Raw genomic sequence first — 22529 nt, forward strand, 5'->3', positions numbered from 1 at the left:
GCCTCCTGAGTGACAGAGCCAGGCTCTATCTCGGAAAAAAAAAAAAAAAAAAAAAAAAAAAAAAATCAGAAGCAGAGGTGAATGAATTTAAAATGAAGGAAAAATGCAAAAGATTGATAAAACAAAAAGTTGGTTTTTTGAAAATATAAAATTGGCAAATCATTATCCAGACTAAAAGATAAAAAGAGAGAAGACTGAAATAAATAAAATCAGAGATAAAAAAGGAGGCATTACAACTGATATCACAGAAATTCAACGGATCATTAGTGGCTACTATGAGCAACTGCATGCCAACATATTGGAAAATCTAGAGGAAATGGATAAATTCCTAGACACATACAACCTACTTACCAAGATTGAACCATGAGGAAATTCAAAACCTGAACAGACCAATGACAAGTAATGAGATCAAAGCTGTAATTAAAAAGTCTCCCAGCAAAGAAAAGCCTGGGACCTAATAGCTTCTTTGCTGAATTCTACCAAACATTTAAAGAAGAAATAATACCAATCCTGCTCAAACTGATCTGAAAAAAATAAAGGAGAGGAAAATACTTCCAAATTCATTCTACAAGGCCAGTATCATCCTGATACCAAAACCAGACAAAGACACATCGAAAAAAGAAAACTATAGACCAACATCTCTAATGAATATCGTTGCAAAAATCCTCAACAAAATATGAGCAAGCTAATTCAGCAATGCACTAAAAAGATCATTCATTCATCCTGATGAAGTAAGATTTATCCCAGGGATGCAAGAATGGTCAAACATATGCAAACCAATCAATGTGATATAATACATCATATCAACAGAATGAAAGACAAAAACCATGTGATCATTTCAACTGATGCTGAAAAAGCATTAGATAGAATTCAACATCCCTTCATGATAAAAACCCTCCAAAAACAAGCAATAGAGGGAACATTCCTTAACATTCCTTAATTTTATTAACATTCCTTAATAAAAACCATATATGACAGACTCACAACTAGTATCATACTGAATGGGGAAAAACTGAAAGCCTTTTCTCCAAGATCTGGAACACAACAAGTATGTCCACTTCCACCACTGTTATTCAACATAGTACTGGAAGTCCTAAATGGAAAAATTCAACAAAAGAAAGATAAAGGCATTCAAATTGGAAAGAAAGAAAGAAGTCAAATTATCCTTGTATGTAGATGATACGATCTTATATTTAAAAAAAAAACCTAAAGACTCCCCCAAAAAACTATTAGAACTAATAAACAAATTCAGTAAAGTTACAGGATACAAAATCAACATACAAAAGTTTGTAGCATTTCTATATGCCAACAGTGAACAATCTGAAAAAGAATAAAAAATGGAATCCCATTAGGCCGGGGTGGTGGTTCATGCCTGTAATCCCAGCACTTTGGGAGGCTGAGGTGGGTGGATCATGAGGTCAGGAGATCAAGACCATCCTGACTAACATGGTGAAACCCCGTCTCTACTAAAAATACAAAAAATTAGCCAGGCATGGTGGCAGGCACCTGTAGTCCCAGCTACTCTGGAGGCTGAGGTAGGAGAATGGCAGTGAACCCCGGAGGCGGAGTTTGCAGTGAGCCGAGATAGCACCACTGCACTCCAGCCTGGCCAGAAGAGCGAGACTCCGTCTCAAAAAAAAAAAAATGAAATCCTATAAAACTATAAAACACTGATGAAAGGAATGGAAGAGGACACTTAAAAGTAGAAACATATTCCATATTCATGTATTGGAAGAATCATTATTGTTAATGTCCATTCTATCCAAGGCAGTGTACAGATTAAATGCAATCCCTATCAAAATACCAGTGACATTCTTCACAGGAATAGAAAAAAACAACCCTAAAATTTATATGGAACCACAAAGATCCAGACTTGCCAAAGCTATCCTGAGTAAAAAGAACAAAACTGGAGAAATCAGATTACCTGACTTCAAATTATACTACAAACCTGTAGTAATCAAAACAGCATGGTACTGGCATAAAAAGAGACACATAGACCAATGGAACAGAATAAAGAAGCCAGAAAAAAATCCATACACCTACAGTTAACTCATTTTTGACAAATTAAAATGGATTAAAGACTTAATCTTAAGACCTCACACTATGAAACTACTACAGGAAAACACTGAGGAAACTCTTCAGGACATTGGTCTGGGCAAAACATTCTTGAGTAATACCCCACAAGCATAGGCAACCAAAGCAAAAATGTACAAATGGGATTACATCAAGTTAAAAAACTTGTGCACAGCCAAGGAAACAACAAAGTCAAGAGACAACCCACAGAATGGGAAAAAAAAAATTGCAAACTACCCATCTGACAAGAGATTAATAACCAGAATATATAAGGAGCTCAAACCACTCTGTAGGAAAAATTTAATAATCTGATTTAAAAATGGGCAAAAGATTTGAATAGTCATTTCTCCAGAGAAGCCATGCAAATGGCAAACAGGCATATAAAAATGTGCTCCACATCACTGATCATCAGATAAATGCAAATCAAAACTACAATGAGATATCATTTCACTCCAGTTAAAATGGCTTATCTCCAAAAGATAGGCAATAACAAATGGTGGTGAGGATGTGGAGGAAAGGGAACCCTCATACACTGTTGGTGGGAATATAAATTAGTATAGCCATTATAGACAACAGTTTAGAGGTTCCTCAAAAAAAACTAAAAATAGAGCTATCATGTGATCCAGCAATCCCACTACTGGTATATACACAAAATAAAGGATATCAGTATATCAGCTATCACCTCCATGTTTATTGCAGCATTGTTCACAATAGCTAAGATTTGGAAGGAACCTAAATGTTCATCAACATATCATTGGACAAAGAAAATATGATACATATATACAATGGAGTACTATACAGCCATGAAAAGAATGAGATTCTGTCGTTTGTAACCACATGTATGGAACCGGGGATCATTATCTTAAGTGAAATACATCAGACACAGAAAGACAAACTTCACATGTCCTTACTTATTTGTGGGTGCTAAACATCAGTACAATTGAACTTATGGAGATAGAGAGTAGAAGGATAGTTACCAGAGGCTGGGAATGGTAGTGAGGGATTGGGGGTAAGTGGAGATGGTTTTTGTTTTTGTTTTTGTTTTTGTTTTGAGACAGAGTCACACACTGTCACAGGCTGGAGTGCAGTGGCATGATCTTGGCTCACTGCAGCCTCTACCTCCCAGGTTCAAGCAGTTCTCATGCCTCAGCATCCCAAGTAGCTGGGGTTACAGTCACCTGCCACTACACCCTGCTAATTTTTGTATTTTTAGCAGAGACAGGATTTTGCCATATTGGCCAGGCTGGTCTTGAATTCCTGGCCTCAAGTAATCTGCCTACGTGGGCCTCCCAAAGTTCTGGGATTACAGGCGTGAGCCACTGCGCCCAGCCTGTGGATGGTTAGTGGGTACAAAAAGTGTATATAGTTAGAAAGAATGAGTAAGACCTAGTATTTGATAGCACAAAAGGGTGATTATAGTCAATAATATTTAATTGTACATTTACAAATATCCAAAAGAGTGTAATTGGATTGTCTGTAACACAAAGGATAAATACTTGAGGGGATGGAGACCTCATTTTCCGTGATATGATTATTGCTTATTGCATGCCTATGTCATGTACCCCATAAATATGTACAGCTACTATGTACCCACAAAAATTTTAACATAATAATTTTTTTAAAAAAATAAATTAACTACCAGTGACCAGGCATGGTAGTTCATATCTGTAATCCCAGTGCTTTAGGAGGCCAAGGTGGGAGGATGGCCTAAGGTCTGGAGTTTGAGGCCAGCTTGGGCACCATAGCAAGACCTTGCTTCTACAAAACATAAAAGTATCAGCCAGGCATGGTAGTAATGCCTGTAATCTCAACGACTAGGAAGCTGAGGTGGGAAGATTGCTTGAGCCCAGGAATTCAAGGTTACAGTGAGTTTATGGTCGCCATGACACACTGCACTCCACCCTGAGTGACAGAGCAAGACCCTGTCTCAGAATAAGAGGAGGAGAAGAAGAAGTAATAGCAGTAGTAGTTAACAGAAATTGCAGTATCTTCTTCACGAAATTTAGCCCCAACAATCAAGTAGTTGGAGGTAACAAGACAGCCAAGAGACCTTTTGGAATAAGGGGTATAAGAGTAATTGGCACCAAATACCTGATTGCTCTGAGGATACAAAAATAAATAAATAAATAAATAAATAAATAAATAAATAAATAAATAAATGGTAAGTTTGACTGAGAAAGGGCAGAGACATTCTTCCATGTGTGCAAGCTCCCAGAACTGTTTAACAGGGTCACAGGAAGTGTTTGTTTGCAATACAGCTCCCTACAGCCCCAGGGGAGGTATGATGTGTAGTGGAGGACATTGAGGATCTGAGATGAGGCTGGGAATCTGCATTTTAACATTTCCTGCATGATAAACAAGTGGTTCAAAGATGACATTTTGAGAAACATAGCATGAATTTGTTCACAATTTCTTTTAGTTTTTGCACATTCTGTCTCCAGCCTTGTTTTATTTTATTTCTTTTTCTTTTTTCTCTATAAAAAATCTGAGCTTTCATTTTTAATCCCTATGAAAAATGAGTCATTTGGCTTGTTGGTCACTGTATTTATCTACTCTCAAACTGTTATAAAGAAATACCTGAGACTGGGTAATTTATAAAGAAAAGAGTCTTAATTGGCTCAAGGCTCGGCAGGCTGTGCAGGAAACATGATGGCTTCTGCTCAGCTTTTGATGAGGCCTCAGGAAACTTACAATCATGGCAGAAGGCAAAGGGGGAGCAAGCACCCCACATGGCTGAGCAGGAGGAACAGGGAGAGCAAGGAGGTGCTCCACACTTTTAAACAACCAGATCTCACAATAACTCACTTACTATCACGAGAACAGCACCAGGGGATGGTGCTAACCCATTCATGAGAACTCTAACCCCATGGTCCAACCACCTCCAACAAGCTCCCACCTCCAACACTGGGGACTACAATTCGAAACAAGATTTGGTGGAGACACAGATTCAAACCATATGAGTCTCTTTTGCATCAATTGTGTATCTCTGCTGTCACATGACCCACCACAGGATTCACAGGGTTGTTTTAAGAAAGCTCTGAACTCAAGTGTGGTACAACACCATTTACAATAAATAGCTCTTTAATGAGTATTCTCAAACTGTGAGATAGATATCTTAATCCATTAGATAGGAATTGCTGTGGTTCGAATGTGGGTCCTCTCCAAAATGCATGTTCATACATAATCCCCATTGTGTTGCTATGTTGTGGGAAGTCAGGGACCCCAAATGGAGGGACCAGCTGGAGCCAAGGTAGAAGAACATAAATTGTGAAGATTTCATGGACATTTATCAGTTCCCAAAATTAATACATTTATAATTTCTTATGCCTGTCTTTAATGCAATCTCTGATCATAAATTGTGAAGATTTCATGGACATTTATCACTTCTCCAATCAATACTCTTGTAATTTCTTATGCCTGTCTTTACTTTAATCTCTTAATCCTGTTTTCTTCATAAGCTGAGAATGTATGTCACCTCAGGACCACTATTGTACAAATGGATTGTAAAACGTGTGTTTGAACAATATGAAATCAGGGCACCCTGAAAAAGAACAGAATAACAGCGATTTTCAGGGAGCAAGGGAAGATAACCATAAGGTCTGACTGCCTGCAGGGTCTGGCAGAATACAGCCATATTTTTCTTCCTGCAGAAAGCCTATAGATGGGTGTGCAAGTAGGAGAAATATCACTGAATTCTTTTCCCAGCAAGGAAAAACCCTGGGGAAGGAATGCATTCCTGGGGGTAGGTCTATAGACAGCTGCTTTGGGAGTGTCTGTCTTATGCAGTCGAGATAAGGACTGAAATGCACCCTGGTCTCCTGCAGTACCCTTAGGCTTACTAAGATAGGAAAATTCCAGCCTGGTAAATTCTAGTCAGACAAGTTGTCAGCTCTCAAACCCTGTTTCCTGTTAAGATGTTTATCAAGACAATGTGTGCACAGCAGAACATAGACCCTTATCAGCACAGTGAGACATAGACCCTCATCAGTAATTCTAATTTTCCCTTGCTTTGTGATCTTTATTGCCCTTTGAAGCATGTGATCCTTGTGACCTACTCCCTGTTCGTACACCCCCACCCTTTTAAAATCCCTAATAACAACTTGCTGGTTTTGTGGCTCGGAGTCGCCATCATGGTCCTACCAATATGTGATGACACCCGCTGAGGCCCAGCTGTAAAATTTCTCTCTTTGTACTCTTTCTCTTTATTTCTCAGACTGGCCGACACTTAGGGAAAATAGAAAGAACCTATGTTGAAATATTGGGGGCTGGTTCCCCCGATAGTGCTATTAAGAGCTGGGACCTCTTGGGAAGTGATTAAGTCCTGGGGGATCTGCCCTCATGAATGGAGGGAACTAGCTTAGGTCCTTTTTGCTCTCTTGCCCTTCAGCCTTCTACCATGTGAGGACACAGCAACATGGTACCATCTTGGGAGCAGACAGCAGCCCTTACCAGACACCAATGCTGGTGCCTTGATCTTGAACTTTCCCACCTTTCGAACTGTAAGAAATAAATTTACACTGTTTATCAATTACCCATTTATAGTATTCTGTTATAGCAGCACAGATAGACTTAGATAGAAATGACTAAAATTTTAAAAAATATGTCTGCTGGAGCCAGGCTCTGTGGCTCATGCCTATAATCCTAGCACTTTGGGAGGCCAAGGCAGGTGGATCACTTGAGGTCAGGAGTTTGGGACAAGCCTAACCAACATGGTGAAACCCCCTCTCTAATAAAAATAGAGCTTTGGTGGCTTGTTCCTGTAATCCCAGCTACTCAGGAAGCTAAGGCAGGAGAATCACTTGAACCTAGGAGGAGGAGGTTGCAGTGAGCTGAGATCATGCCACTGCACACCAGCCTGAGCCATAGAGCAAAACTCTGTTTCAAAAACAAATCTATTGCATTTTAAATTGTACAATCATTCTAGAAAATGTCTTATAATACAATGTTGTATAAGCTAAGAATAAAAAGTAAAAAGATTAAAAACGGCTAGGTGCAGTGGTTCACACTTGTAATCCCAGCACTTTGGGAGGCCAACATGGATGGATCACAAGCTTAGGAGTTCGAGACCAGCCTGCCCAATATGGTGAAACTCTGTCTCTAATAAAAATACAAAAATTAGCTGGCTGTTGTGGCGCACACCTGTAGTTCCATCTACTCGGGAGACTGAGGCAGAAGAATCGCTTGAACCCAGGAGGCAGAGGTTGCAGTGAGCTGAGATCACACCACTGCACTCCAGCCTGGGTAACAGAGTGAGACTCCATCTCAAAAAAAAAAAAAAAAAAAAAGAGTAAAATTTTAAAACATCCACTTTCCTTCCAGCACCAATTCTACAAAGCAAAAGCCACCACTGCTGTTGATATGTATATATAAGCTTCATAAGGGTTTGTCTGTTTTCTCTAACACTATATCCCTAATTTTTGGCAGTGTCTAATGCATAGTAATCATTCAATAAATTTTCATTGATTAAATGATTAAAGTAATGTTCTGCATGTATAGTTTTTACTTTGGTATCACATTTAGTGTGTATGTATAAGATTATATTGTATTCTATATAATTAATATATTATACATTATTTAACCAATGCCTGAACTTTTAGGCTGTTTATAATTTTTCCTATACCAAACAATGCTGATACAATCAACATTTTATGCACATCTTTGTGTGCTTGCGTGATTCTTTCTGAAGAAAAATTTTTAGAACTGGAATTACAGTCTCAATGTGCAAACATATCAAACATTTTTTCTTTCCTCTACTTTTCTATTTAGGGGGCTTTTTTTTCTAATTACAAAAGTAGTGCATGTTGTCTGTCACAAGTCTAATTATAATGCTAAAAGTTTATTTTGTTGTGTACGAGTCACTATGCCGGGATTTTTTGTGTATTACCCTATGTAGTGGCTGGCTAGGCCAAGGGAGGGTAGCCCATGGAAAAGCCCAAAGTAAGGAAAATTAAAAAAAAAATTTTTTTTTCAGCACAAGAACAGATGAGGAAAGATTGTTTTAATGACAATACAACAAGAATTACATGTTCTATAATGTAGCCATTTGGTTCAGGGATGATGTACCTTTCAAAGGATGGTTACTTTTACAATAGTAAGTATAATTCTGGGAGCTGACCTTCTTGGGGACATAAAAGACCTCAATTCTACATTGTTGTGATTCTCTCATCAGGCAGACATCTCATACGATATCTGTGCTAACAACTAATTGTTAGCATCTCTGACCTTTGGAAATTTTTCCATAAAAAGACAAAGGAGGCAATGGGAAACCACATCTACCAACCTGCGTTTTAATCTTATATAGACCTTCAAGGTAACTATTAGTTTAAGCAGACTTAAACAGAATCCAGATCATCATTCTCATCCATCTTTTTTTGTTTTTTTGTTTGTTTGTTTGTTTGTTTTTGAGATGGAGTCTCACTCTGTCACCCAGGCTGGAGTGCAGTGGCACGATCTCAGCTTACTGCAAGCTCCGCCTCCCAGGTTCATGCCATTCTCCTGCGTCAGCCTCCCGAGTAGCTGGGACTACAGGTGCCCGCCGCCACACCTGGCTAATTTTTTGTATTTTTAGTAGAGATGGGGTTTCACTGTGTTAGCCAGGATAGCCTTGATTTCCTGACCTCATGATCCACCCACCTTGGCCTCCCAAAGTGCTGGATTACAGGCATGAACCACTGCACCCAGCCTATTCTCATCCATCCTTACAGGACTCTTTGGTCAGTGTTACCTGACTTTTTCCTATAGGATAAATTCTTAAACATGAGATAGTAGTCAATTCTGCCAAAACTCAGTTGTTGTTTCTGAATTTCTACATTGCTTAAGGTCACCTCCACCATGATGCTATAAAAAGACTTTTCTGCATTTTTTCATATATTTGTATAAGTTTGTTTTTAGATTTAAGTGAATTTTAAAGACAAAACTTACCTATCTATATGGTATGAGGAAGGAAACCTCTTACTTTCATATACAAGACCAATTATGTTACACTATTTATTACATAAACCATACTTTATCAATGATTACGGTGCCATCTTTGTCATATATTAAGTCCTAACAAATACCTAAATATGTTTCTACAATCTCTAATCTATTTACAGATCTACTTGACAGCTGTCGAACCAATACACACCATTCTGATCATAATACCTTTAAGATTAGTTTGACCATTTAACATAAGAAGTAATAACCAGGCTGGGCTCAGTGGCTCACGCCTATAATCCCAGCACTTTGGGAGTCTGAGGTGGGTGGATCACCTGAGGTTGGGAGTTCAAGATCAGCCTGACCAACATGGAGAAACCCCCGTCTCTACTAAAAATACAAAATTACCTGGGCGTGGTGGTACATGCCTGTAGTCCCAGCTACTTGGGAGGCTGAGGCAGGAGAATTGCTTGAACCCAGGAGTTGGAGCTTGCAGTGAGCTGAGATCACACCATTACACTCCAGCCTGGGCAACAACAGTGAAACTCTGTCTCAAAAAAAAAAGTAATAACCAAAGAAAAAGTGGGGAAAAAAATCTTCCTGAGTTGAAGAAAGAAAAAAAAAACTGATATGGTAGACAAAATAGTCTAAAGGGATTCCCTACCACAAAAGAATGAGATCCTGCACAAAACAAAATGTTTATTGCTGGGCTTCCAGGAAATAAGGTAAACCTCTGACAGTAGGTCCAAACCTTGAACTGACAGCAGAACAGAAGTCCTAAGACCCTTAAAAAGTCAGTTTGTCCTGCAGGCATATGTGATATTAGCCCTGCAATGTAGAGTTCAAATTTTGGGTCAATAGAAAAAAAATAATAAAAGCTGAAGCTGAGCTTTCCTGATTAAAGAAAGGGAACAAAAGTGACTCCCAGCAGAAGCTATTCCACTCACAGTTTCATTTGATGAATTTTCTTCAAGTTACAGCTAACCAAATCTGACTGTCAAGCATACGTGTTAATGAATTTCTTCTAAGTGAGAGCCAGCTGAAATCACAAACAACAGATTTGGACACTCTTGTTTTAATTATGTATAAGAGGTTTTAAATAAATAGGAGATCTTTTTTGTAGTTCGTAAATGCGATGATTGGGTTTTCATGTTTATGTGTGAGTTGTGCCTCCCTCAAACCTTGTTACAATGTCAATACATTACCCATCTGATGTGGAAGAAAAAGAAAACAAACAAACAAAAATACATAAATAGGAATCATAAAGCAATAAATTACAGAAACACAAATATGAGGAATAAAAGATTATCCCAAATGACCAGGTGTTAGAAGAAGCGAAAGTGGATTTTTAGCCATTAAAAATGGTTGAGGTAAAAATTTGAATATATGGATAAAAATTAGTTACAGCTTAAAACAGAGTTAGTAAACTGGAAGTTGGGTAGAATACATTATACAGAATACAGCCCTCTCACTCCCAAATAGATAGTACGAAATAGAGATTAAGAGATAGAATTGAAAGATTGGAAGGTTGTAGCATATATCTAATTCAAATCCAGAAGGAGAAAACAGATAAGACTGAGAAGTGGCAATATTTGAAGTTATTATGGCTGAGAATTTTCCAGAAGCAATGTATGACATTGATCCACAGATACAGATGCACAATGAGTACCAAGGAGAACAAATAGAAAGAAATCTACACTTAAATGTATTTCTGTGAAATACAAAACACCAATACCTCTCCCTACCACTCCCCTCACACACAGAATGCAACTACTGAGATCAAATAGATTACTTATAACGTACTGACAATTAGAGTGACAACAGACTTTTTCACAAAGTGGGAAGGCAGGAGACAGTGGAATAATATCTTCAAAGTGTTGAGAAAAAAATCTGTCAATCTTAAATTGCATACCCAGAAAAACTATCTAATTTTAGGAAATGCATTGTGAAGTATTTAGAGGTAAAGTGCTTAAGAGTACAATAAATCTGTAACTTAACTTCAAACATTTAAGACAAAAATACATAAATATATGTGTATACACACATATTTAAAGAGAGAGAGAAGCAAATAAGATAAAATGTTAACATTTGGAGAATCTTAGTGAAGGGGATATTTTGGAATTCTTTATGGTGTTTTTATATACCTTTAGAAGTATAAAATGATTTCAAATTTTCAAAAGATAAAACTCCCAATAGAAATAAGAAATATAAGTACCTAGAAATAAAAGATATTAAGAAGACTACAAAGGAGAAACACACTGCATTGATAATCAGAGAACACTTAGCATTATACAATGTATATAATTATACAGTTACACACTGTACACATCACAACATCCACCACATTTACCTAGAGACTCAATGCTTTTCCTATAAAAATCCCAAAAGGAATATTTGAGTAACTTAAGCTGATTCTAAAATTTATATAACAGATAAAAGACCCCAAAATAATTAAAATAGACCTGAATCTAAAAAAAAAAAAAAAAAAAAAAAAAAACATAAGTGAGGACATGCCCTGTCAGATAGCAAGACTTATTATGATAAGTCATCATAATATGATATGTCATCTATGGATGACATAGTACTTAAGACAGCTTAGTATCAGTTCACATAGACAAAGCAATCATCTGAACAAAATCGAGAGCCTGAAAAAAAAGGCCCACACTTATGTGGACACTTGATTTATGACAAAAATGGTGAACTAATCAGTAAATGGTGTTGGGACAATAGGCTATGAAAAAAAAAAGAAAATCATATACTTATCATATACCATACACAAAAGAAGCCATCTGTGCTGTATTATATACAAAATTTGAGTTCTCTTAGAGAACGTTATAGGGTAATTGTTGCGGGAAGTCAGGGACTCTAAATGGAGGAAACGGCTGGCGCTGCAGCAGAGGAACATAAATTGTGAAGATTTCATTTTAATAAGGACATATATCAGTTCCCAAAATTAATATTTTTATAATTTCTTACTGCTGTCTTACTTTAATCTCTTAATCCTGTTATGTTCATAAGGTGAGGATGTACATCACCTCAGGGCCACTGCGATGATTGCATTAACTGTACAAATTGATTGTAAAACGTGTGTTTGAACAATATGAAATAGGTACACCTTGAAAAAGAACAGAATAACATCAATTTTAGGGAACAAGGGAAGACAACCATAAGGTCTGACTGCCTTCAGGATCAGGCAGAATAGAGCCATAGTTTTCTTCTTGCAGAGAGCCTATAAACAGATGTGCAAGTAGGAAAGATATCACTGAATTATTTTCCTAGCAAGGAATATTAATAATTAAGACCCTGGGAAAGGAATGCATTCCTCGGGGTAGGTCTATAAACAACTGCTCTGGGAGTGTCTATCTTATGCAGTTGAGATAAGGACTGAAATACGCCCTGGTCTCCTGCAGTACCCTCAGGCTTATTAGGGTGGAGAAAAAATGCTGCCCTGGTAAATTTGAGGTCAGATCAGTTCTCTGCTCTCAAACACTGTTTTCTGTTGTTTAAGATGTTTATCAAGACAATACATGCACAGCTGAACATAGACCCTCATCAGTAATTCTAATTTTGCCCTTTGCCTTATGATCTTGTTCTCCTATTTTGCCCTTTGAAGCATGTGATCTTTGTGACTTACTCCCTGTTCATACACCCCCTCCCCTTTTGAAATGCTTAATATAAACTTGCTGGTTTTGCAGCTCAGGTGGGCATCACGGTCCTACTGATACGTGATGTCACCCTGGAGGCCCAGTGGTAAAATTTGTCTCTTTATACTCTTTCTCTTTATTTCTTAGCTGGTTGACACTTAGGGAAAATAGAAAGAACCTACGTTGAAATATTGGGTCAGATTCCCCCAATAGATAATATTTTTATAACCTTAAGGTAAGGAATTATTTCTTAAACAAGATTGAAAGGCACAGATAAATTCAGCTACATTAAAATTAAGAACTTCTAGCCAGACATGGTGGCTCACGCCTGTAATCCCAGCACTTGCGAGGCAGAGATGGGCGGGTCACTTGAGGCCAGGAGTTTGAGATCAGCCTGACCAACATGGCAAAACCCCATCTCTACTAAAAAATACAAAAACTAGCTGAGCATGGTGGTGCACATCTGTAATCCCAGCTACTCAGGAGGCTGAGGCACAAGAATCATTTGAACCCAGGAGGTGGGGCTTGCAGTGAGCCAAGATCATGCCACTGCACTGCACCCTGGGCAACAGAGTGAGACTCTGTCTGAAAAAAAAAAAAGAAAGAAAGAAAAAGAAAACTGGATGTCCACATGCGAAAGAACATAAAGATAAAGATAAGACCTTTATCTTGTACCATATACAAAAAATGGACTCAAAATGGATTAAAGATCTAAGCATGAGACCTAGACCTATAAAATTCCTAGAAGAAAACATAGGGGAAAAGTTTCATGATGTAGGATTTGGCAATGATTTAGTGGAGATCACTGGATAATGATAAAGATTAGATAATGATTTCTTCCTTTGGATATGACACCAAAAGCACAAGCAACAAAGGAAAAAAAAAAAAGACAAATGGAACTACATCAAACTCAAAAACTTTTGTTCATCAAAGGACACAGTCCACAGAGTGAAAAGGTAACCTATGGAATGGGAGAAAATATTTCCAAATCCTTTATCTGATAAGGGATCCAGAATATATCAACAACTACAACTCAACAACAACAAAAATCAAATAACCCATTTTAAAAGTGGGTAAAGGCATGGAATACTGTGTGGCTATGAAAATGAATGAGATGGCCAGGTGCAGTGGCTCATGCCTGTAATCCCAGCACTTTGGGAAGCTGAGGCGGGCAGTCACAAGGTCAGGAGTTCAAGACCAGCCTGGCCAACCTGGTAAAACCCCATCTCTACTAAAAATACAAAACTTAGCTAGGTGTGGTGGTGGGCACCTGTAATCCCAGCTACTCAGGAAGCTGAGGAAGGAGAATCACTTAAAGCCAGGAGGTGGAGGTTGCAGTGAGCTGAGATCATGCCACTGCACTCCAGCCTGGGTGACACAGCGAGACTCCATCTCAAAAAATAAAATAAAATTAAATAAATAAATAAATAAATAAATAAATAAATAAATAAATAAATCATGTCCTTTGCAGCAACATGGATGGAGCTAGAGACCATTATCCTAAGCAAATACAATAACAGAAAGCCAAACACTGCATGTTCTCACTTATAAGTGGGAGCTAAACATTGAGTGCACATGGACACAAATAAGGCAACAACAGACACCAGGACCTACTTGAGGGTGGAGGGTGGGAGGAGGGTGAGGATGGCCAAACTATCTGGTACTATGCAGATTATATGGGTGACAAAATAATCTGTACACCAAACTCCTGTGACACACAGCTTACCTATATCACAAACCTGCATATGTACTGCTGACCCTAAAATAAAAGTGAAAAAAATGGATAAAGGATCTGCTTGAGTAGACATTTCTCCAATGATAATACATAAATGACCATCAAGCATATGAAAAGATGATCAACATGACTAATCATCAGAGAAAAGCAAATCCAAACCACAATGAGATATCACTTTATACCTCTTAGAATATCAGAAACAATAAACAAGAAAACCCCAGAAAGTAACAAGTATTGGCAGGAATATGGAGAAGCTTGGACCCTTGAACACTGTTGGTATGACTGTAAAATGGTGCAACCACGGTGGAAAACAGTATGGCGGTTCTTTAAAAAGTTAAAACAGAACTACCATATGGTCCAGTGATCCCACTTCTGAGTATATCTCCAAAAGAACTGAAATCAGTGTTTTGAAGAGAGATTTGCAACCCCCTGTATCTAGAAGCTCTATTAACAATAGCAAAGAGTTGGGAGCAACCTAAATGTCCATCAATGGATGAATCAATAGACAAAATGTGATATGTATGCACAATGGAATACTATGCAGCCTTAAGAAGGAAAGAAATCCTGTCACATGCAACAACATAGATTACCCTTGAGAACATTACGCCAAGTGAAATAAGCCAGTTATGAAAGAAACAACACTGTGTGATTGTTCCTGTATAAGATATCCAAAATAGTCAAATTCATTGATATAGAAAGTAGAATGGAGGTTACCAAGGGATGAGGGAAAGGGAAAATGGGGAGATGTTGTTTAATGGATATAGAATTTCAGTTCTGCAAGATGAAAAAGTACTGGTGATCTATTTCATAACAACATAAATATGCTTAACACTACTGAACTGTATACTTAAAAATGGTTAATATGTGCCAGGCATGGTGGTTCATGCCTGTAATCCTAGCACTTTGGGAAGCCGAGGCGGGTGGATCACCTGAGGTCAGGAGTTTGAGACCAGCCTGGCCAACATGGTGAAACCACAGCTCTACCAAAAATACAAAAATTAGCTGGGCAAGGTGGTGTGCACCTGTAATCCCAGCTACTCAGGAGGCTGAGGCAGGAGAATTGCTTGAACCTGGGAGGTGGAGGTTGCAGTGAGCCAGGATCACGCCACTGTACTCCAACTTGGGCGACAGAACTGGACTCTATCTCAAAAAAATAAATAAATAAATAAAAAGTGGTTAATACGATAATTTTTATGATTTTTTTAACCACAATTTTAAAAATCCTATTTTAGTGCACATGTAAGATATACAGAAATTCCTGGCTCAGTGACCCTTCTGGATACTGTGCCTTTGTGGGAGAAATCAAGTAGCAGTTGGAAGGGGCTAACATAGTTACACAGATCATAAAGTATGCTGTGAGACAAAAGGGGCAGAGTTGTTTGCTTATTTTGTATTTTGGGCTCATATTTTCTCAAGAGCTTTTTGTTTATCAATCAGATAATTAAAGAATATTTGCTTAAATATCACTTTGGTTTGCTGAAATCAACACAGCCTAAGGATAAAAACCTAGTTTTTCCTCAAATTTTGCCATTACAGGTTGAATTATGTGTGTCCCCTCAGATTCACACATTGAAGTCATAACCCCCAGTACCTTAAGATATATTTTATGTTGTGTTTTTTTACCACAATAAAAAACTTAAAAAATATTTTTAAAATAAATAAACTCAAAATGGATCAAAGACCCAAATATAAACTATAAACTCTCTTAAAAGAAAACATTAAACTGGGCATGGTGGTTCATGCCTGTAATCCCAGCACTTTGGGAGGCCAAGAAGAGTGGATTGCTCGAGCCCAGGAGTTTGAAACCAGCCCAGGCAACATGGGGAGACCCCCGTGTCTATATAAATACAAAAATTAGCCAGGCATAGTGGAGGATGCCTGTAGTCGCTGCTGCTCAGGAGGCTAACGTAGGAGGATCGCTTGAGCCTGGGAGGTAGAGGCTGCAGTGAGCTGTGGTGACATCACTGCACTATAGCCTGGGTGACAGAGTAAAACCTTGTCTCAAAAAAAAATAGGGAAGAAGCTTTAGGACATTGGGTTTGACAAAGATTTATTGGATATGACATCAAAAGCATAGGCAACAAAAGGAAAAATTGACAAGATGGACTTCTTCAAAATTGAAAACTTCTGTGCATTAAAGGGCAGTATCAACAGGGTGAAAGGGAATCCGTGAAATGGGAGAAAGTATCTGTAAGTCATATATCTGATAAGAGATTGATTTATAAGATATATAGAGAACTCTTAAAATACAGTGACCAAAAAAAGCAACCTGATTTTAAAATCAGCAAAAGATTCAAATAAATGGTTTTCAAAAAAATACAAATGGCCAATAAGTATATTAAAAAATGGTCAACATGAGGCCAGGTGCAGTGGCTTGCCTGTAATCCCAGCACTTTAGGAGGTTGAGGTGGGAAGATCAGTTGAGGCCTAAGTTCAAGACCAGCCTGGCCAAAACAGTAAAATCCCGTCTCTACTAGAAATACAAAAAAAAAAAAAAAAAAAAATTATCTGGGCATAGCAGCACATGCCTGTGGTCCCAGCTACTCAGGAGGCTGAGCCCAGGAAGTGGAGGATGGCTTGAGCCCAGGAGGTGGATGTTGCAGTGAGCCGAGATCATGCCAGTGCACTCCAACCTGGGTGACAGAGCAAGACCCTGTCTCAAAAAAAAAAAAAAAAAAAAAAAAAAAAAAAAAAAAAAGTTAAGCATTAGGTAAATGAATAACAAAACAATAAAATACCACTTCACATACACCCATTAGAATGATTATTACTTATTATTTTTAAAAATGACAACAACAAATAATGTGTTGGTGAAAATGTGGAGAAACAGGAACTCTGTGCATTGCTGAGGAAAAATGTAAAATGGAGCAGCTGCTATGAAAAACAGTATGGCAATTTCTCAAAACATTAGACATAGAATTACCACAAGATCCAGCAACTCCACTTCTGGGTATATACCAAAAGAACTAAAATCAACGTCTGAAAGGGACATTTGTACACCAGTGTTCATATCACACTGTGATTAGAGCATTATTCATAATAACCAAAAGATAGAAGCAACCCCAGCGCTCATCAATGAATGAATGAATGAATGAATGAATGAATGAATGAATGAATGAACAAAATGTGATATACACATGCCAGGGATATTATTCAACCTTGTCACAAAAGGACAAATATTGTATGATTCCATATATATGAGTGTGGGAACAAGGGTGACTTCTGACTAACCCTGAGTCCGAAAATGCCTCCATAATGTCTAGTTGTCATTACTTTTTGTGTAGGAACAGCTAGTCATTGTAAGTTTCCTCCAAAACAACCCTTAATGCTGTTAGAAACATCATAGGCTGGGATTCCTGTAGCACCTACACATTCCTTCCAGAGCACATATATTTATACCTTTCCCCCAAGACATCAGCCTCCACAAGGATCTGGGAGGTTGCAGTGCTAAGATCTACCTGTCTTGCAGCCCCCAAGACCATGCTTCTGTCCATAAGTTCCCGTGATAAATCATCTCATACCAACAAACTGTATTTGTCTGCCTCCTTCTTGATTTATCAGCTTCTTTGGTATTTGGGGACCTCTTTGCATATACAGCCCTTTCACAGAACAATGAGGTACCTAGAGTACTCAAATTCATAGAGACAAAATGTAGAATGGTGGTTGTCAGGGCAGAAGGGACAGAGGACAGGGGAGCTATTGTTTAATGGGTATGAAGGTTTGGTTTGAGAAGATGAAAAAGTTCTGGAGATGGATAATGGTGGTGGTGGTGGTGGTTGCAGAATAACATAAAAATGCTTAATGGCACTGAATTGTAAACTGAAAAATAATTAAAATAGCAAATTGTATGCCGTATATATTTTTCACAATTAAAAAAAAATGGCTCTTAGGGGCAATTGTAAAGTTATATCTGGTGTTCCTAGTACAAGAAGACATGGATGTGCCTTATGTGTGTGTTAGATGAGCCTTGTTCAGGCATGAGTCATAGTGCTGTTGGCTGTGAGCTCCATGTTAATAAATCAATGATATATGTTACATAAGCTGTCTGTAAATAGAGACACACATAAAACAAGGTTATGTGTTGATTGCTTGACAAAAGTGTTGTGACCAGAGGTTTACAGAATCTAACTCTGTATTTCCCCTGTGAACAATGTTCAGTGTTCACTAATTCATCGTTTTCAACAACTTTACAGAACATAACTATCATGACTAAAAAGAATCAGCTGGGACAGACGCGGTGGCTCACACTTGTAATCCCAGCACTTTGGGAGGATGAGGCGGGAGGATTGCCTGAATCCAGGAGTTCAAAATCGTGCTGGGCAACATAGTGAAACCCCGTCTCTAATTTTTTTTAAAAAGTTAAAAAAAAAAAAAATCAGCTGTATGTTAGAAACTCCACAATACATTACTATTTTTGCTTTCAACTATTCAATTATCTTTAAAAGAGATCTTTTAAAAACATCTTTTACATTTACCCACATATTTATTATTTGCAGTGCTCTTTATTTCTTTGGATAGATACAGATTTCCATCTGATATCATTTTCCTTCTACCTAAAGGACTTTCTTTAACACTTCTTGTAGTGATGGTGTGTTGATCATGAATTCTTTCAGCATTTGTATGTCTGAAGAAGTCTTTATTTCATATTTGTTTTTAAAATATAGCTTTATTGAGATATAATTCATTTGTCATACAATTCACCGACTTAAATTGTATAATCCAATGTTTCTTTGTGGTTCACAGAGTGTGTAATCATCACCACCATAAATTTTAGAACATTCTCCTCACATGAAAAAGAAACTTTGGCTGGGCGCAGTGGCTCATGCCTATAATCCCACCACTTTGGGAGGCTGAGGCGGGCTGATCACAAGGTCAAGAGATTGAGACCATCTTGGCTAAGATGGTGAAACCCCGTCTCTACTAAAAATACAAAAACCAGCTGGGTGTGGTGGCATATGCCTGTAGTCCCAGCTACTCGGGTGGCTGAGACAGGAGAATTGTTTAAACCTGGGAGGCAGAGGCTGCAGTGAGCCGAGATTGCGCCACTGCCCTCTAGCCTGGCAACAGAGCAAGACTCCGTCTCAAAAAAAAAAAAAAAAAAGGAAACTTCACAACCATTAGCAGTCATTCCCCATTTCTCCCCCTGCCACCTCTTATCCTCTTCCTCCCACATCCTCATATTCGTTTTGAAAAATAATTTTGCTGAGTTGGAATTCTAGGTTGACTGCTTTATTCTTTGAGGAAAGATGGAAGCCACTGTCTTGTGACTTGCATGCTTAATTTATTATTTATTTATTATTTGCATGCTGCTTATTTTTGTTCCCCTGTATGTTCTTTTTTCTCTAGCTGTTTTAAAGGTTTTCTCCATATCTATAGTTGTAAGTGATTTAATTATGACGTTCCTTGGTGCAGTATTCTTCATGTTTCTTCTGTTTAGGATCTGTTGAGCTTCTTGCATTCATGGGCTGATCAAATTTGGGAAAATTTTGGTCATGATTTCTCCTCTTTTTTTTTGTTTTTGTTTTTGTTTTTGTTTTGAGACAGAGTCTCGCTCTGTTGTGCAGGCTGGAGTGCAATCACGCAATCTCAGCTCACTGCAACCTCTGCCTACTGAGTTCAAGCCATTCACTTTCCTCTCAGCCTCCTGAGTGCTGGGATTACAGGTATGTGCCACCATGCCCAGCTAATTTTAGAATTTTTAGTAAGGATGGGGTTTCACCATGTTGGCCAGGCTGGTCTTGAATTCCTGACCTCAGGTGATCCATCCACCTTGGCCTCCCAAAGTGCTGGGATTGCAGGCATGAGCCACTGCACCCAGCCTGGCCATGATTTCTCTAATTTTTTTTTTTTTTTTTTGCTATCTATTTCTCTTTCTTCTCCTTCTGGAGCTCCAGTAACATATATAGCCCACTTGATGTTAGCACAGCTCACTGATGCTCAGTTCTTTTCTTTTCCATTTTTTTTTAAAAGGGGCTTGCTCTGTCACCCAGGCTGGAGTGCAGTGACCTAATTACAGCTCACTGCAGCCTCAACCTCACTGGTTGAGGTAATCCTTCCACTTCAGCCTCCTGTAGCTGGGACTACAGGTGCATCCCATCACACCTGGCTAATTTTTTTTTTTAGACACAGGGTCTCATTATGTTCAGCCGAGGCTGGTCTTGAACAACTGGGCTCAAGCACTCTGCCAGCCTCAGCCTCTCAAAGTACCAGGATTGCAAGCATGAACCACCATGCCAGCCTCTTTTCACCTCTTTTCTTTTATCTCACTATATTCTGTTTTGAATAGTTTCTATGCCTATACTTTTTATGTCATTAATCATTATTTGCAATGTATAACTGTTGTAATTATATCTGGTATGCTTTTCACCTCAGACATTGTATTTATCAATTCCGTAATTTGTTTGTTTGTTTGTCATCCAAGCTGGAGTGCAATGGCGCAATCTTGGCTCACTTCAACCTCCACCTCCCTGGTTCAGGCAATTCTCCTGCCTCAGCCTCTTGAGTAGCTGGGATTAAAGGCATGTACCACCACACCTGGCTAATTTTTGTATTTTTAGTAGAGACAGGGTTTCGCCATGTTGGCCAGGCTGGTCTCAAACTCCTAACCTCAAGTGATTCACCTGCCCCAGCCTCCCAAAGTGCTGGGATTATAGGCATGAGCCATGGCACCCAGCCCTATAATTTTTATTTGAGTATTTTTCTTATAACTTCCAGATCTCCTCTTACCATATTCATGTTTTCCTCTACTTTCCTGAATATATGGGGACAATTTTCAAATATAGTAGTTGTTTTAATGTCCTTGTCTGCAATTCTACCAAACATGTCATTTAGGGGTCTACTTCTATTAATTGATTTTTCTTCTCATTGTGTTGTGTTTTGCTATTTCTTTTCATGCCTAATATTTTCAAATTGAATAGCTGGCACATATTTACTGTGAATTATACTTTCTTGAATTCTAAAGTCTTATTTTTTATTCTTTTAAATATTTTTGAACTTAGGTTACTTGAAAATTGTTTGTTTTGTTTTGTTTTGTTTTTTGAGGCTTGCCTTTAAGCTTTGTTAGATGAGACCTGAGTAGTCTTTAATTTGGGGCTAATTTTTCTCTGTTACTAAGATAGTACTCTTCTGAGTATTGTATTCAAATTAAATGACTCTTGTATGTTAGGAGGCCTTTTCTTTCTGCTCAGTGGGAACACAAACTATTCTCAGGCCTACATGAGCTCCATGGATTGTTCAGCCTGTTCCTTTTCGGTGTTCTTTCTCTGGCTTCCAGTCAGGTTCTTCATATGCAAGTACTAATCAATACTCAGCTGAAAACTTAAAGGGAACCCCCTGCAGATTTCTAGAACTTTCTTTCTTTCTTTCTTTGGGAGCAAATACTTTTTAATAGGTTTTTAAAGTTTTTTACAAATATACTGGAGAATCATGCAATGCTACCAGCATTGGATCACAAATCTGCACATTCCTTTGCAACAAGTCCTGCAATGGCAGAAACTTTTATCTCACCTTTATTGTTTACTATGACCCCTGCATTATCTTCAAAATAAGGAAACATGCCATGTTTTCTCTGGTATGACTTTCTTTGTTGAATGACCGCTGCTGGATGTATCTTCTTTCTTAGCTCTGGTTTGCCTTTTTTTACTGTGGCCATTACCATAGCATCCACACCGGCAGTGGGAAGTCTGTTCAGCTGTCCCTTGATCCCTGTCTGTCACAGAGATGATATACATGATCATAGTTCCCACTACAAGACCCAAGGGAATCTGGAATTTCATATCAGTGGACCCACCACATCCTTGCTTCAACTTGAATGTCTGAAAGGGGCAAAAAGCTAGAGTTTTCTTCTCAGGCAGTTTTCTCCTGCATAAATACTGTGTTCTGTGAATTCTAGCAACCTTGTTCTCTAGTTCTTAATTCTGTCTCCTCAACTCAAGGAGATAACTGACCTTTGTTTGAGTTACTCTCCCTGTGCTGTGTTCTGGAAATTCTCTCCAGGCAGTAAGCTAAGGTAATCATGGGCCTCACCTCATTATTTCTCCTCTCCTCTGTTAGTTCTTTCTCATCTCTCATCTCCATGACTTATTTTCATGACTTGTAAAATGTTAGAGTTATTTATTGCTCAGTCCTTAAGCTTCTTCCGCTTTTTATTCTCCCTAGTCAGC

At 38.3% G+C, this 22529-nt stretch overlaps 1 non-coding gene and 1 pseudogene across 1 annotated transcript; one reads left to right on the forward strand and one right to left on the reverse strand.

Annotated features, from left to right (window-relative positions):
- The first annotated feature begins 10098 nt into the window (after window positions 1-10098).
- On the forward strand, window positions 10099-10203 carry LOC115896277. The gene has a single exon (XR_004056179.1). It is a non-coding gene; the product is annotated as a small nucleolar RNA U13 (small nucleolar RNA).
- Window positions 10204-21790: 11587 nt separating this feature from the next.
- Window positions 21791-22443, reverse strand: LOC115892710 (annotated as a pseudogene).
- Between the last annotated feature and the right edge of the window lie 86 nt (window positions 22444-22529).

This window comes from Rhinopithecus roxellana, chromosome 2, assembly GCF_007565055.1.
Source record: "Rhinopithecus roxellana isolate Shanxi Qingling chromosome 2, ASM756505v1, whole genome shotgun sequence".
Lineage (NCBI taxonomy): Eukaryota > Metazoa > Chordata > Mammalia > Primates > Cercopithecidae > Rhinopithecus > Rhinopithecus roxellana.